This window comes from Neoarius graeffei, chromosome 1 (genome assembly GCF_027579695.1).
Source record: "Neoarius graeffei isolate fNeoGra1 chromosome 1, fNeoGra1.pri, whole genome shotgun sequence".
NCBI classification, from domain to species: Eukaryota; Metazoa; Chordata; class Actinopteri; order Siluriformes; family Ariidae; genus Neoarius; species Neoarius graeffei.
Genome location: NC_083569.1, coordinates 74980588 through 74996055, shown reverse-complemented (window position 1 = coordinate 74996055; position 15468 = coordinate 74980588). Strand labels below are relative to the sequence as shown.

At 42.8% G+C, this 15468-nt stretch overlaps 1 protein-coding gene across 2 annotated transcripts in view; it reads left to right on the top strand.

Annotated features, from left to right (window-relative positions):
• The first annotated feature begins 3007 nt into the window (after positions 1-3007).
• Positions 3008-15468, top strand: part of gigyf1a (GRB10 interacting GYF protein 1a) — an 89493-nt gene continuing 77032 nt past the window's right edge. For both annotated transcript variants that reach the window (XM_060925683.1, XM_060925599.1), the window contains exon 1: positions 3008-3238. The gene's annotated coding sequence lies outside the window, so the exon portion shown is untranslated. The remainder of the gene's footprint in view (positions 3239-15468) is intronic.

The window sequence follows — 15468 nt, the reverse complement described above, 5'->3', positions numbered from 1 at the left end:
ACCAACAGCAAATGGGTTCTTGAACTGGTTCCATTCAGGATTCTTTGAACCTTGGTGCCACCTAGTGAACCGGCCCACCTTTTCACTAGTTTTGAGCGAAATCGTTGTAATCAAGGATGCGTCATGAACGGAGGGCATTGCCCAATTCACAACAGGAGTAAATAGTAGTAGCAAGATGGTGGAGTGCATTGATTACCTGTGAGTTTTTGTTCTGTTACTGCAGATATTTGTTTTTGGTACTTTTTTTTCCTGAAGATGAATCCTTTTCTGGTTTCCCCCACAGTCCAAAGACATGCAGGTTAGGTTAACTGGTGACTCTAAATTGACCGTAGGTGTGAATGTGAGTGTGAATGGTTGTCTGTGTCTATGTGTCAGCCCTGTGATGACCTGGCGACTTGTCCAGGGTGTACCCCGCCTTTCGCCCATAGTCAGCTGGGATAGGCTCCAGCTTGCCTGCGACCCTGTAGAACAGGATAAAGCGGCTAGAGATAATGAGATGAGATGAGATGATATACCACGAAAAAAAGCCAGCCAATATTATTATTATTATACATACACATTCCTTCTGGGTGTTCAATGCGTCTTTCTTTTTCAAAATTTTCTCAAAATCTTCCATATTTAATGAAGCAAACCTGGCAGCCATGTTTGTTTACAAATTGTCACAGTCACTCGCTAGCCCAGAAGTTTTACGTCTCTGACCTGTGATGTTATGTTGTCTTGACAACCACGCAGTATCGTAAACCATATTCAACGCTCATTCTCCATTGGGTAGAATGACGTAATACATGTAGGATAAGCGATATGCAAACAATTATTGAACACTATCAAACCAAATGAACGAAACCTGCTAGAAGGGAATAGAATACATGCTTTTATTCCATCTAAAAAGTGCCCTGTATGTATAATAATTCCCAATATTTGACTCCGATGACATCACTCCCAATGTTTTCCTGCTGATGCATTGTAAAAATGGTGAACTGGTTCAAAATTAAAATTTTTCTGATTAACTTGTGTAATGTATTTTTGTTTTTTTGAGAGTGTAATATATAATATGAAGAACATTACATGGTGGTGCTGCGTGCCTTTGTTTTCCCTTATTAAATCCCGCTGCATCCCTTCATCTCGGCGGCATCCGTTTGTACTGTAGGTTGGTAGCACCCATCTGCACCAAAACCGATGCAAATTACCCTGGCCCTGACGTTACCAATTTCCACTGCTTTCCGTGATTTTCCTTATTTGGCTTACGCAGAACTGCATAACCCATCACTTTTAGTAGACAAGCTGATTTATGAATATTCTGTGGACGAATTAACCCGTTGCTTTGGCAACTGTTTAGACATGTCTGGTCTCCTTGGGTACTCACACCAAAGCAGGGACCCTGTGACAGCAAGGCTATGACAGTGTCACTACATTTGTATCTGACTGATAACTCATGTCCTGTCTGGATGGCTAGATAGCATTCACGAGGCATACAAGCAGTTTTGGGCACCCAAAAACTTGATGCTGCTCAAGATCTACATGAATTCGCTTGCTGCCCTGACCAAACCCATGGTAAGAGGGTGTTATCCTCTCAACGATACTAAGTAGACGTAATTACATTATAGTATCATTGGTTCTGTTTCATATAGAAAAAAATACATGGATGAAATGTACTCTAATACAGACATTAAACTTAGCTTTACTCCACCAAAATTTGCCTCTCAAAATGTGGGAAATAGCATTTTAGAGGGTTAAAAGTTCCAAAATTTCCCAGGGGGGGCATGCCCCCAACCCCCCTAGATTTGGCGTGCCTTTGGTGCACGACACATTGCCCCCATCCAAAACTTTCTGCTGCCACCTAATTCACGACTCGAAGATAAACTTCATATCTTTGCATGACCATGTGTGTGTGTGCTAATTCATGTGGGCTCCATGGAATTTATTTTCCAGTCTCTGGTTCCAAACAGGGCAGCACAGTGGTGTAGTGGTTAGCACTGTTGCCTCACAGCAAGAAGGTACTGGGTTCGAGCCCAGCGGCTGACGAGGGCCTTTCTGTGTGGAGTTTACATGTTCTCCCCGTGTCTGCGTGGTCTGTGATGACCTGGCAACTTGTCCAGGGTGTACCCCGCCTCTCACCCATAGTCAGCTGGGATAGGCTCCAGCTCGCCTACGGCTACATATAATGGTGGTGTAGTGGTAAGCACGGTCGCCTCACAGCAAGAAGGTCATGGGTTCGAGCCCAGCGGCCGACAAGGGCCTTTCTGTGCGGAGTTTGCATGTTCCCCCCGTGTCTGCGTGGGTTTCCTGCACAGTCCAAAGGCATGCAGGTTAGGCTAACTGGTGGCTCTAAATTGACCGTAGGTGTGAGTGTGAGTGTGAATGGTTGTTTGTCTATGTGTCAGCCCTGTGATGACCTGGCAACTTATCCAGGGTGTACCATAGTCAGCTGGGATAGGCTCCAGCTCGCCTGCGACCCTGTAGAACAGGATAATCATAATGGATGGATGGATGGTTCCAGGGGCGGCATGGTGGTGTAGTGGTTAGCGCTGTCGCCTCACAGCAAGAAGGTCCTGGGTTTGAGCCCTGTGGCCGGCGAGGGCCTTTCTGTGCAGAGTTTGCATGTTCTCCCCGTGTCCGCGTGGGTTTCCTCCGGGTGCTCCGGTTTCCCCCACAGTCCAAAGGCATGCAAGTTAGGCTCTAAACTGACCGTAGGTGTGAATGTGAGTGTGAATGGTTGTCTATGTGTCAGCCCTGTGATGACCTGGCGACTTGTCCAGGGTGTACCCCGCCTTTCACCCGTAGTCAGCTGGGATAGGCTCCAGCTTGCCTGCGACCCTGTAGAAGGATAAAGCGGCTACAGATAATGAGATGAGATGAGATGAATGGATGGTTCCAAAGAGTTTGCTGGCCTGAGCAGAAGTGTATTGGCGAGTATTCACCGCTAGGGGCGCTGTAAACCCCCTAATTATTTGAATTGTGTGGCCCTGGAGTCACGTGGTACAGCGGCCATCTTCCTAAAACACAAACAAGAGCAGCGAGTAGACAAGAGCTATCAACGCACAGCGACCGTCGGAGAGAGCAAATACAAATAATATATCTGTTCTACACAACCTAATGAGGATTATAGCGCGGTTTTAGAGGACGAGCGCGCCAGCAGCCGGACACCACAATCCCGTGCGCGAAAAACGAGACGTCTCGAAGTAAATAAAAACCAACAAGAAGCAGAAGAAGTTTGCATTTGGAGCTGCAGAATCACACGGTGAGCAAACGCAGCGTCTCTCCTTGGATGTTTTTGCTAACGTTAGCCGTGCTAGCATGAGATCTGGTTACAAACGCGGAGAGGGATTTGGTTTATTGTCGCTGTTTCAGTCCACTTCTGGGTCAGCCGTGAATTGGGTCGAGTGTGAGTGTGAAGGTGTGTGCGGTGTTTTTCCTGACTGGGAGTGTGTTTTGTAGGTGTGTGTTGTGAGGGAGTTGTGGCGGAGTGTGAAGGCCACGGTTACAGGAGGAGGGTGAGGGGAGAGTCCAAAACAACACACTACCCTACCGACCCAACTCACTGCATGTGTGCTTTATATCCGGACTGTTCTGTGCTTTAGCTATGATGCAAATGTTTAAGGGTTGTTTTACAATCAGGGTCCGCAAGCTAAAAATCACATTTAACACTTATTATCTTCAATATCAAAAGGCTTGACTAAATAAACTTGGTTGTGTATTGTAGCCCTGTGATAGCTCTATATTAGGGCTGGGTATCACCAGATACCTCACGATACGATACTATGGCGATATTTTGCCCACGATAACGATAATATCACGGTACAGCGATTCTGCGATAATCGATATATTGCAAGAAATTTCAACCACATCACGATATCTGTGTCACTGAAGAAAATCAGAATTTATTGACCACTGTAAAATTACATTTCACGTACATAACTACACACTCTTGCCAGACATGTATTTGTCTCTATTCTACTGCTGGCAAAACCAAGAGTTGCTTCACTACAACATACAGAAAATTCCCATTTCTGTGCTAGTATTCTCAACTTTTCTGTAAGCATGGACACATCAGTGCTGCTTAACAAGCAGAATCAAATTGTTTTATGAAAGCTTAAAACTTGCACTGCAGACTGCACATACATTTCAGTGCTAACACTATCAATTTGTTCTTTGTAAACTTGAGAACATATACTGGAGAACATTTAACTTGTGCTTATTTTGCAGGAACAACACACTGTCTGAAACACATTGAAAAGTGCAGTGTGCATCTTGGTCTCCTACTGCGCATGCGCAGAATTAGCAAGTTCTCATACAGACCGGTTTATTATTCAAAACAAGGCATTACAAATTATTTGACTCGGCCAAAGACTCGACCAATACGCACAAAACATAAAAATCGGCAAATGCGTGAAATACTCACCGATTTTCTATCAGCCCAGCTGATCGGTAGGACAAAACTACTGTTGAATTTACCTACCCTCCTAGATTTCGCGCATGCGCAGTAGGCTTGGTAGGACAAATCCAAGAGGTAGGATCACTTTACAGAACACCGGCTCACTGTTTTTTTTTTTTTTTTTCTCCTTTCCTTTGGAATCCAAAGTGCCTCCAAACATCTGCCTTAAAGTTCGGCGGCGTCTCTAGGTTTACGTTAACAGCCATGCTTGCTTGTTTTTTTCCTCACTGCAACCGCCGGGAAAAAAGAGAAGACGAAGAGTGCCTTGTAGTGAGGGAGCGACACCTCGCGGAGCGGAGGTGCGGAAGTCGTACTGGATTTACAACCCGTCTGAAACATGATTTATTATTTGAAAAAATATCTATATTCAAATTTTGGGTATAGATATTGAATCAGAAGACAAAGTATCGCGATATATCGCCATATCAATATTTTTGCACACCCCTACTCTATATACCATGCAAAAAAAAAAAAATTGGTGATAACGTTATTTTTGGTGAATGTATGGCAATATGTCATATTTAGCAAAATTACTCGTGTCATTTAGAAAAAGTGCTTTTTTGACCAAAAGGGATGCACTTAAATCATTCTTTATACCATAAAACAAATATTTGGTTCCATATCATTGGAAACATAGTTAAGTTTTAATGTTGAATGCCAGTAAGTTTTCAGACTCTTTTGATCAAATTAGTATGTAATTGTGTCAAAAAAAAAGTCCTCTCTGAGACAGCTAATTTTTCAATATAAAATAACATATCTAAAATGATTATTTTCATCCTAAAATGTGGTCAGGATATTGGGACATAAATATTAGAGACAACTAACACAAAGCTTACAGCCTTATATTTAAAAGCACTATGGAAGTAGTGGATTCTGAATTGTCAAAAAAAAAAGTCCTCTCCGAGAATCACTTCATTTGTTTCTCCCAGCCCTGCTTAAAGCTACACTTAATCTTGTTATAATACAAACTATTACACATGCCTATCTGTTCTTTAACTTGTCCTTCACTTAAAAACTGGTACAAGAACCAGTTTGAATCAATTTGAATTTTGGACCCCTGTGACACAAACTTTGTACCCTGATTGTAAAACAACCCTTAAGTCAAGGCTTTGTGAAGTGTTTTTTAAATATTATCATGTTTTCATTATTGATCAGGAATTTCTTTTTTTTTTAAACCCTCGAGGGTTTAGTTATTAGTCCTTCCTCCTTTTTCTCAATAATCCACACTATTCCCTGCTCTCAACATAATTTGGGCACCAACCCATAGCAGTGCATTATGGGATATCATGAGTGCACGAAGTATTGACCACGTTGTTTTCTGAGTGAAGGAGATCTCGAACTTCTTTTACAGCTGAATGCAGTGTTTTCCCCAGAAAAAAAACTTTATTCGTCACATGCACACTTGAAGCACAGTGAAATTTATCCTCTGCATTTAACCCATCTGAAGCAGTGAACACACGCACGCGCGCACACCCAGAGCGCCTGGGGAGCAGTCAGGGGTTTGGTACCTTGCTCAAGGGCACCTCAGCCCAAGGCTGCCCCACGTCAACCTAACTGCATGTCTTTGGGTTGTAGGGGAAACCGGAGCACCTAGAGCAGACCTGGGCATTTTACAGCCCGCAGGCCGCATCCGGCCCTTTGGTTCATTCTGACCGGCCCACGTAAGGTTAATTAGAAATTACAAAATAAATGTATTTTCTAATTTTACCTCATGCATGGACTAACTGTGCATTGCTTTTATTTTGAAGTTGTGTTCAACAAAAATGCAATGCGCGTGACATGAAATCCCATGTAACCTAATCCCACGATAACTACTTCCGTAATTTGTCCAGACCAACCACAAACTTCTATGTCATCCTTCAAACGGTCCAGCCAATCACATAGTGTGACGTCACCAGCAGGCGCCCGAGCTGATCTGTAGATCTGATACCTACACCGAAATTGACGTTGTTGCGAGCAGGTCACAAGAAGACTTTAGCCCCTAAAATGTCCGCAAAAAGAAGAAAGGTAGATGCCGAATGCAGGGCTTTCAACAAAACATGGACTGCTAAGTATTTATTTACTGAAGTCAGAGATAAAGCCGTGTGTTTAGTTTGCGGAGAGCAGATCCGAAAAGCTGAAAAACACGAAATGAGGTGATTAGACTACAAATGTGGGCATCATTATTATAATATGATGTATCTTGCTTGATATTTGGAGTAGAAAGACAATATTGTGATGTCTTTATTGTGTTTTGGGGTGAATGTGACTGAAAAAAAATGGTACAAACGTTCACATTTTGTTAACCATTGTTTTGGGAAATTTGATTGAATAAATGACATTTTTTGTAAGGCAACCTCGTTTTTTCCATACTCTTACCAGTCTTAGCAACTTGTAAAAACAATGTTATTTACTGCTTTATATAAAGAAATACAATTAATATTATGCAGAATTTTTAGTTCAGCCTTTTGGTCCGGCCCTCCACAAAATTTTCTGTTTCTCATGTGGCCCCATGGAAAAAAACCCTGACCTAGAGGAAACCCACGCAGACACGGGGAGAACATGCAAACTCCACACAGAAAGGCCCTCGCCGGCCGCTGGGTTCGAACCAGGAACCTTCTAGCTGTGAGGCGACAGCGCTAACCACTACACCACCGTGCTGCCCGGTGTTAAAAATTAAAGCCCTAAATTCTGGTAGATCTTTGTCTGGTACACAGACAATTGAGTATTGAAGGCTTGAAGTAAAACTAGGGGGGTCCGGGGGAAAATTATTTGAAAGTAGATGCTCTCAGGTACATTTTCAGGGTCTCTGAGAGGTTTTAGAAGAAGCCTTTATTTGTCACATGCACACTTCAAGCACAGTGAAATTCATCCTCTGCATTTAACCCATCTGAAGCAGTGCGCACGCATCCAGAGCAGTGGGCAGCCACACTACAGCGCCTGGGGAGCAGTCAGGGGTTCGGTACCTTGCTCAAGGGCACCTCAGCCCAAGGCCGCCCCACATTAACCTAACTGCATGTCTTTGGATTGTGGGGGAAAGCCTCACAGACATGGGGAGAACATGCAAGGTCCTCGCCAGCTGCTGGGTTAGAGCCTGGAACCTTCTTGCTGTGAGGTGACAGTGCTAACTACAGCCGAAGCAGTGTTTTCCCCAGAAAAAAATGAAAGCCCTAAATTCTGGCAGGATAACGCACAGACAGTTGAGTGCCAACGGTGCGAAGCGAAACTAGAGGGGTCCGGGGGCATGCCCTCCCGGAAAATTATAAGATCGCTTATAATGAATCGGAAAATTCTGGGATGTCTCACGTTTTCTGTGTTTTTATTGGATGGTTTGAACATGTGATCTTGACATGGCAAACAGATTAGTTTGTTTACATCATACCACGCGGACATATTACTTTGACAGAATCAACACAAACGTTGAAAAAAAAAAAGGCTGCTTGTTTAACACAAATATCTAAATGGCTCTGTTATTTGCTTTTCTATGTATCTAGTTTCTTCTGGGTAGGAAATTTTTAACGTATCGGTATCTAAGCGTATCGGCAGGCAGAGCAAGCGTATCGGGCCCAATACGCTAAAGCGCTTTGGGGAAAACCATGCGAATGTGTTAATCTCCCTTTTATCTAAAGCACGTTTTTTATTTTAGTAGAAGCTTTTGTCACAAGCATAGTGAAATTCCTCCTCTGTATTTAACTCAACACGCATACCCAGAGCAGTAGGCAGTTATGCGACAGCACCTGGGGAGCAGTTAAGCCAGTATCTCACTGGGCTGCGACAAATTGCGAACGTCATTCGCGAGAGAGTTTCAAAAGTGTCTAGAAACATTCGCGGGGCTTCTCAATTTCCAGCAATGAGTCTCAGTGTCGCTCCTTCGTCGCTGAAATTTTGAACATGTTAAAAAAAATTTGTGCGACAGTTTCTCTCAAAATAGCTGCAAATGCGTCGCTGGTGTCACAAAGCCATCACGAACCCTTCTCAAGTCGGTTTCCGTAAGGCTTCCTCTACTTCCCTGACTGCTGAGGGAAAGCTGGGCTGTGACAGCCTGCTAGTTGGAGAGACAACAATTGCGGTAAAGTATGCGAATATCAATTCGGCGTGATTCCAAGTGAAAATTGTCACTGATTCACATTTTATCGTAATAGTTGCCTCCAAATAGTCGCAGGCTGTCGCAGCCCACTGAGATACTACCCTTAGGGGTGTATCGTAACTCTCTAATAAGCACAATTAAAAAAAAAAAAACTGTACTGAGCAGAAAAGTATCTCATAACGCACAATGCGTCAAACTTTGAGGTGCATGGGCTGCGACAGCAGAAGACAATATCAGGATCCATGCCTGTCAGCCAAGAACAAGAAATCTAAGACTACCATGGGAACAGACTCACCCAAACTGGACAGTCGAAGACGAGAAAAAGACCAGGGTTATTTTATTCCCCCCCCCCTTCCTCTTTTCTTTTTTTCCCTGTCCAGTTTGGGTGAGTCTGTTCCCGTGGTAGTCGTAGACTTCTTGTTCTTGGCTGACGGGAGCGGATCCTGATGTGTTCTCCTGTTGTTGTAGTCCATCCACCTCAAAGTTTGAGGTTTTGTGTATGCTGAGATGCTTTTTTGCTCACCATGGTTGTAAAGGGTGATTTGAGTTGTTGGCCTAGTGGTTAGTGTGTCCGCCTCTTGATTGGGAGATTGTGAGTTCTACTCACGGTCGGACCATACCAAAGACAATCATAAAAATGGTACCTACTGCCGTCTGGCAAGGCACGCTGCAATACAGATGCGAGTGGGGAGTCAAACTCTTGCGGTTGCCAGAGGACTAGCCCCCCACTGTAACCCTAGCTCGGTAATAGGCGAGAGGCCAAGGGCTACGGAAACTGAGATTGGTGCTGCCCTATGCACCACATGGCGTGGGAAGGACTTTGATTGAGGATTTGATATCTTTTCTGGTAGTTTGAACCAATCTAGCCATTTTCTCTTATCAGCAAGGTGTTTTTTGAAATCTTGCACAATGTGCTTTTAAAATTAAAATTGTCGTTAGATTCATTTAACTTTTGCCATAGCGAGATGTATATATGTACATGCGTTATGGCTGGGAAACCACTACAACTTGTGCCAATTAGAGGAACATCAGAGGAAACCCACATGGACACGGGGAGAACATGCAAACTCCACACGGAAAGCCACACCCTGTTGGCTGTGAGGCTCAAACCTGGAACCCTCTTGCTGTGAGGTGATGGTGCTAACCCTTACACCAGGGCTGTTCAAATTGATCCATAAAGGGCTGTGTGGCTGCAGGTTTTCATTCCAGCCATGCAGCAGCACACCTGACTTGGCTCATTCAATCAACTGAACTGTCTTCACACAGTCAAATACTTGCAGCCACACCCAGCCTTGATTAAAGGGTGGGTGTGTCAGTTGATTGAATAAGCCAAATTAGGGTGCTGCTGCATGGCTGGAATGAAAACCTGCAGCCACACGGCCCTTTATGGATCAATTTGAACACCCCTGCCTTACACCACTGTGCCGCCAATACATCAAATCACGTTCAATTCAAGTTGGCGGTCTTTGCAAGATGACTTGTTTGGGTTAAAGCTGTTCAGGTGGCGTGTCAAGTAGACCAAGATCTCAGTTACATGTGTTATTTTGATCATGGCACAATGCAATTTCCATATCTGCAACATAATCACAGACCTCTTGGCTATATTTCTTGGACCTCCCTTGCATCCGTTCCATAAACTTGGCATTAGATTCTATGCTAAGAGTCTGGCAAAGATTCACGTACTTAGTAAGCGGAGATGTCAACGTGCAAAACAACTGCTGCATGAGCACACCTAGTGTAGTTCAAGTGTCTCATTGGGCTTGTAGATGTCATACCTAATCCTCAGTGCATGTTTTTGCAGTTCGTGTTTTCATTCATGTAAAATTTGTGAGGGAAGTGAAAGGCAGTGCCCAGAGCTGTGTGTAGGTCTCAGGTTGTGTATTTCGCATACAGCTTCACCTCGTTCTGTACGTTAATCCGCTTCTCACTGCAAGCTGGTGCTGAGGTTGTGAAATAATTTACTGTGATTTTTATATTTACTTAATATAGTCTAGCATGGCACCATCTAATATTAAGTACATTTGGGAATGTGAATATATTTATCAGGAACATGAGCTCAGGCTGTTCACAGTAGTTTTGCTTTGTTAGATACTTGAGTATTGCAGTGAAATGAGCCGTGCTGGAACCAACCTGACCCTCCTGTGTTTCTCTGCCAATCCTGGTTTAATTTCTTTAAAATGTGTGTGTATATATATATATATATATATATATATATATATATATATATATATATATATATATATATATATATATAGTTAAGGGTCTGATGGGTGATCTGTCAACAGTGATTATTGATATTCATGCTTTTAGGGTGAAAAATCCCCAGTGGTACATGTTGCATTGCAACTTGCCAAAAGTATCACAGACTTGCTGTTGGATCGAGCCAGGTTTCTTAATTAACGTTCGGAGACTCCAAATTTCTTGACGTCTGATGCTGAAACTGATGTGGTTTAAAAATAAATATATAAATAGTCTGTCTCTCAGCTCTGGGAACGCATTAGATTTGAAAGCTGTTGCTAAATTAAATATAGATTCTGGACCAGGGGTTCAGCCATCAAGTTTTCCCAACTGCACGCGCGCACACCTGCTCCAACTCGTCAGCTAATTATCCAGAGCTTTGAGTTGGATCAGGTGTGTGCAGCAGGTCCTCAGCGTTTGATCGAAATGAGTCCCTTTTGAGGGACCATAGCATGGTGGTCTGCAAAGCATGCTTCAAAACTTTTGTTCCGGGTCAGCGATATCGCAGAGCTGTATAATTTTAAATATATAAATCTGAGCATGTCTAAAGGCTTGCACATGCCTGTATGCAGCTGGCTCTTGGCCAGGCAGCTAACCTTGGTACCTTTTTTTTTTTTTTTTAAAGATATATTTTTTGGGGCTTTTTTTTTTCACCTTTATTGGATAGGACAGTGTAGAGACAGGAAATGAGTGGGAGAGAGAGACGGGGAGGGATCGGGAATCGAACCCGGGTCCCCGGATTTATGGTATGGCGCCTTATCCACCTGAGCCACGACGCCCCCCACCTTGGTACCTTTTTTTTTTTATGTGCGTTTGCTAACTGCACTACGGGTTGTTTTACAATCAGGGTACGCAAGCTAAAAATCACATTTAACACTTATCTTCAATATCAAAAGGCTTGACTAAATAAACTTGGTTGTTTATTGTAGCCCTGTGATAGCTCTATTTACCATGCAAAAAAAAAATTTGGTGATAACGTTATTTTTGGTGAATGTATGGCAATATGTCATATTTAGCAAAATTACTCGTGTCATTTAGAAAAAGTGCTTTTTTGACCACAGGTAGCTCCAAAAGGGATGCACTTAAATCATTCTTTATACCATAAAACACATATTTGGTTCCATATCATTGGAAACATAGTTAAGTTTTAATGTTGAATGCCAGTAAGTTTTCAGACTCTTTTGATCAAATTAGTATGTAATTGTGTCAAAAAAAATGTCCTCTCCGAGACAGCTAATTTTTCAATATAAAATAACATATCTAAAATGATTATTTTCATCCTAAAATGTGGTCAAGATATTGGGACATAAATATTAGAGACAACTAACACAAAGCTTACAGCCTTATATTTAAAAGCACTATGGAAGTAGTGGATTCTGAATTGTCAAAAAAAAAGTCCTCTCCGAGAATCACTTCATTTGTTTCTCCCAGCCCTGCTTAAAGCTACACTTACTCTTCATCTTATAGCAGATTACACAAAACTAACATACACATGTCAAACAATATAGAATAAGAAAAAAAACAGTTTAAATCGGGAAGCTGCGCACACTTGTGCAGCCCAAGCCGTGTGCAGGACTGCGCAAATGTGCGCAGCTTCCCGATTTAAACTGTTTTTTTTCTCATCCTTATACTTCCTGTTTCATGGACTGTAACGGATTTGCTTATTTAGTAATTTTAATACGGAATTTACTTGGAAATTATAATCAGGCACTCCAATGCCCCCCCCTAAAAAAAACCCCGGATCTGCGCGATTCAGGCGGCATCCGCCAAAAGGCGCGCTGTGAATATATAAAGTTGTATATATCAGACAGCCTTTAAAGTTTGATGAAGTCAGTTTCAGGCTTTGGCAGCCCTGCATAGTCACTTGAAAATGCATCTTTGTCCACTTCGTAGGGGTCAATTCCCCCAATCAAGGCCAGTTTGTCTGCATACCGTTGTCGTGAGATGTCGTCTAATATATCTATATACTTCTGTTTGCTTGATTTTGCCGACATTGATCTTTATTTTAGAAAACTGACTATATAACTTCATAAATTCGTCCGAGATAACGTAGCCGGTAGTGGCGATGGTCCGTTTTGTTTGCCCTCCAAGATGGCAGCTGGGAGGCGTTCCCCGGAATGCCGTGACGTCAGTGAAAACTATCTATACAGAATCCGCAACACGCATTTACTTACTCGTAGTGAGAAAACACTTAAATGAATCTCCAGTCTTGTAAAACTCTGGACTCCTACTTCACTGAGATTGCATCACAAACAACCCCAAACCCCCATCTATTCATGGTGCCCTTGAGTTATGAGTTTTGTAATGTTTAGAGAGGGTGTATCGTCTTGAGTGTGGGTATAGAGGATGTGCAGTCACCTGACCCGCACGTGTGTACTCCGCCATGTTGGACGGCTTCAGGATTGTTTACCTTGCGCAAGCGTAATGGATCCAGGGAGTAATCCCCAAGAAAATTCAGAAAATACCCCAGCTACATTGCGCGATAACTTGTCTAAGTTTGTTCAGCATCTTGAAGGTGACGTGAGGCAGCGTTACGTGGAAAAGTGTTCCAGGTTGGGGATTGCAGATCCGTACAACTTGCCGTAATCCTTGTTCAGGGAAATTCGGAGCTGCGGTGCCGGCGATTTGCCCGATCTGGCCTACCACGACATTTACAATTTTCTTGTTAATCGTGAATCGTGTTACACTGGCAAAGCCCTCAAAGCTTACAAGAGCCTGGAAGCTTATAAATATTTTGTTGCGGGATGGGTATCCCAACTATACCTCTGGAAGGTTCCGAAGAAGAATGTCTACTTGATAACCTCACGGGTAAGTGGCATTAAGACGTTTATCATAAAGAGACTATGCAGGACGTTTTATCGTAAGAATGTTCGAAATCTAAACTCCGTTCCAGATATGAGAAGAAAACAGTAAATCAGAAAGCTGCGCACATTTGCGCAGCTTCCGCGAAAACGTGTGCAGCTTTCTGATTTACTGTTTTCTTCTCATACTTCCTGTTTCATGGACTGTAACAGCATTTGCTTATTTAGTAATTTTAATACAGAATTTACTCTGATGAAATTATTCAGACACTCCAACGCGCCCCCCCTAAAAAAAATCGGATCTGCACGATTCAGCCGTGAAAAAGGCGGCATCCGCCGTTTGCATCCCTGTTTAAACTCATAGGTTAACTGACTTTAACCGGCTAATGAGGCTCGGTGGTCGGTCAAGATTTTTTTTAGTTTTCGCCATCCCTACTATGGATTGGCCTTTCACAGGCATATGAGCCAAAAAGATAAAATATTGTCATAGACTAGTCCAGGGTAGTAGGGCTAGGCATAGCCATTTTAAACGTTCGAGATCAAGCAGACTGACGGCCACAAACACTGTACTGTCTAGTTTCTAAGTATGCAGTTATCATTCAATCCGAAAATCAACTTAACAGATGTACTAGGAGTATTGAATTAGAAGATTACACCTACCTGATATGAAGTGTTCACTACAAATTCGGCTGGCAGAACTGGGGTACCAGTTTCTCTTCACACAGCGGACACCCATTTTGCGCGTCTCTCCTCGTCTGCGGGGAATCTATAAAATGACAGGCCCTCCTTTTGGCCCTGTCTATTGGTACAACCAAATGCTGAACAAGATGTAACCATTCTCGAAAGATCTACTCCCACACACTTGATAATTGGAACGGGTTCGTCTAAGTTCTGTGCGTGGCCTTGCTGTCCAAAATGGCAGATAAACAAATATCACGTGACGTCACGTGCACGCGCTCTATTGCAGTGGGATGTGGTCACCTCACCTGCTGCAGATAAGAGTTAGACGACTTTTGCTGTTGCTCACTATAGACGTGCCGTCTGCTTAACTTATTTATACCCCTGCTCTGAAGGGTGTGTGTGTGGTGGGGGGTATACTGGTTTATCTCTGACCGTCCGTCTGTCCGAAATGCCCTTTTTCTCAGCAACCACACATCGTAGCCACTTGGTACCAAACTTCAGCTTGGGGTTCTATACCATGTTTTTACGAAACATAGCGTGGATTTACAAAATTTTCCTAACATTTTTTTTTCTCAGCAACTACAAATCACAACTGCTTGATATTTGGGACCGAGTTTCAGCTTGGGGTTCTATACCATGTCTACCATTTTCAGGTCTGTTCCACGTCGACTTCCTGTTTACTGACTGAATGTATTTACGAAACGCACAGCATGGATTTTGATGCTAATTCAAGAAGCAAAATGCTATTTCAAAATGACAGTTTACCAGGATGCTATTTGAAATACCTGGGCAGAGACACTGCTCTTTTACTTACTTGCTTCAGGGTTAATTATTTGTTGAAGTCAACACTCAAGTGTCCTATTCCTTCGATTGCTTGCATTCTGATCTAAGCGGGGGGGGATACGTAAGTGAGCAGTAGCTCACAGTAGAGCTTGTATTTGAATGTCGGAGTTAATGAACCTCGACAGGGTGGAAAAATGAGTACGCCATAATAATTAATCAAGTATCATCAGTGAAACTTTCTTTCCCTTAGTGGTGGTGAATGTGTATACAGACTGATACAGAGAAATGGTCAAAAGAGAAATTAAATGCCCAGCAAAAGCTTTACTGAATATCAGCTTTCCTAAGTACCATTTTGCACTTGTAGCAGAATTTGCTTCCTGGATGTGCAAGGCAGAGATTACATTTTAATCTGATTCATTCAAGCCAAAACTACTATAACCTTTAAACCGTAACAAGCCCAGTCACAA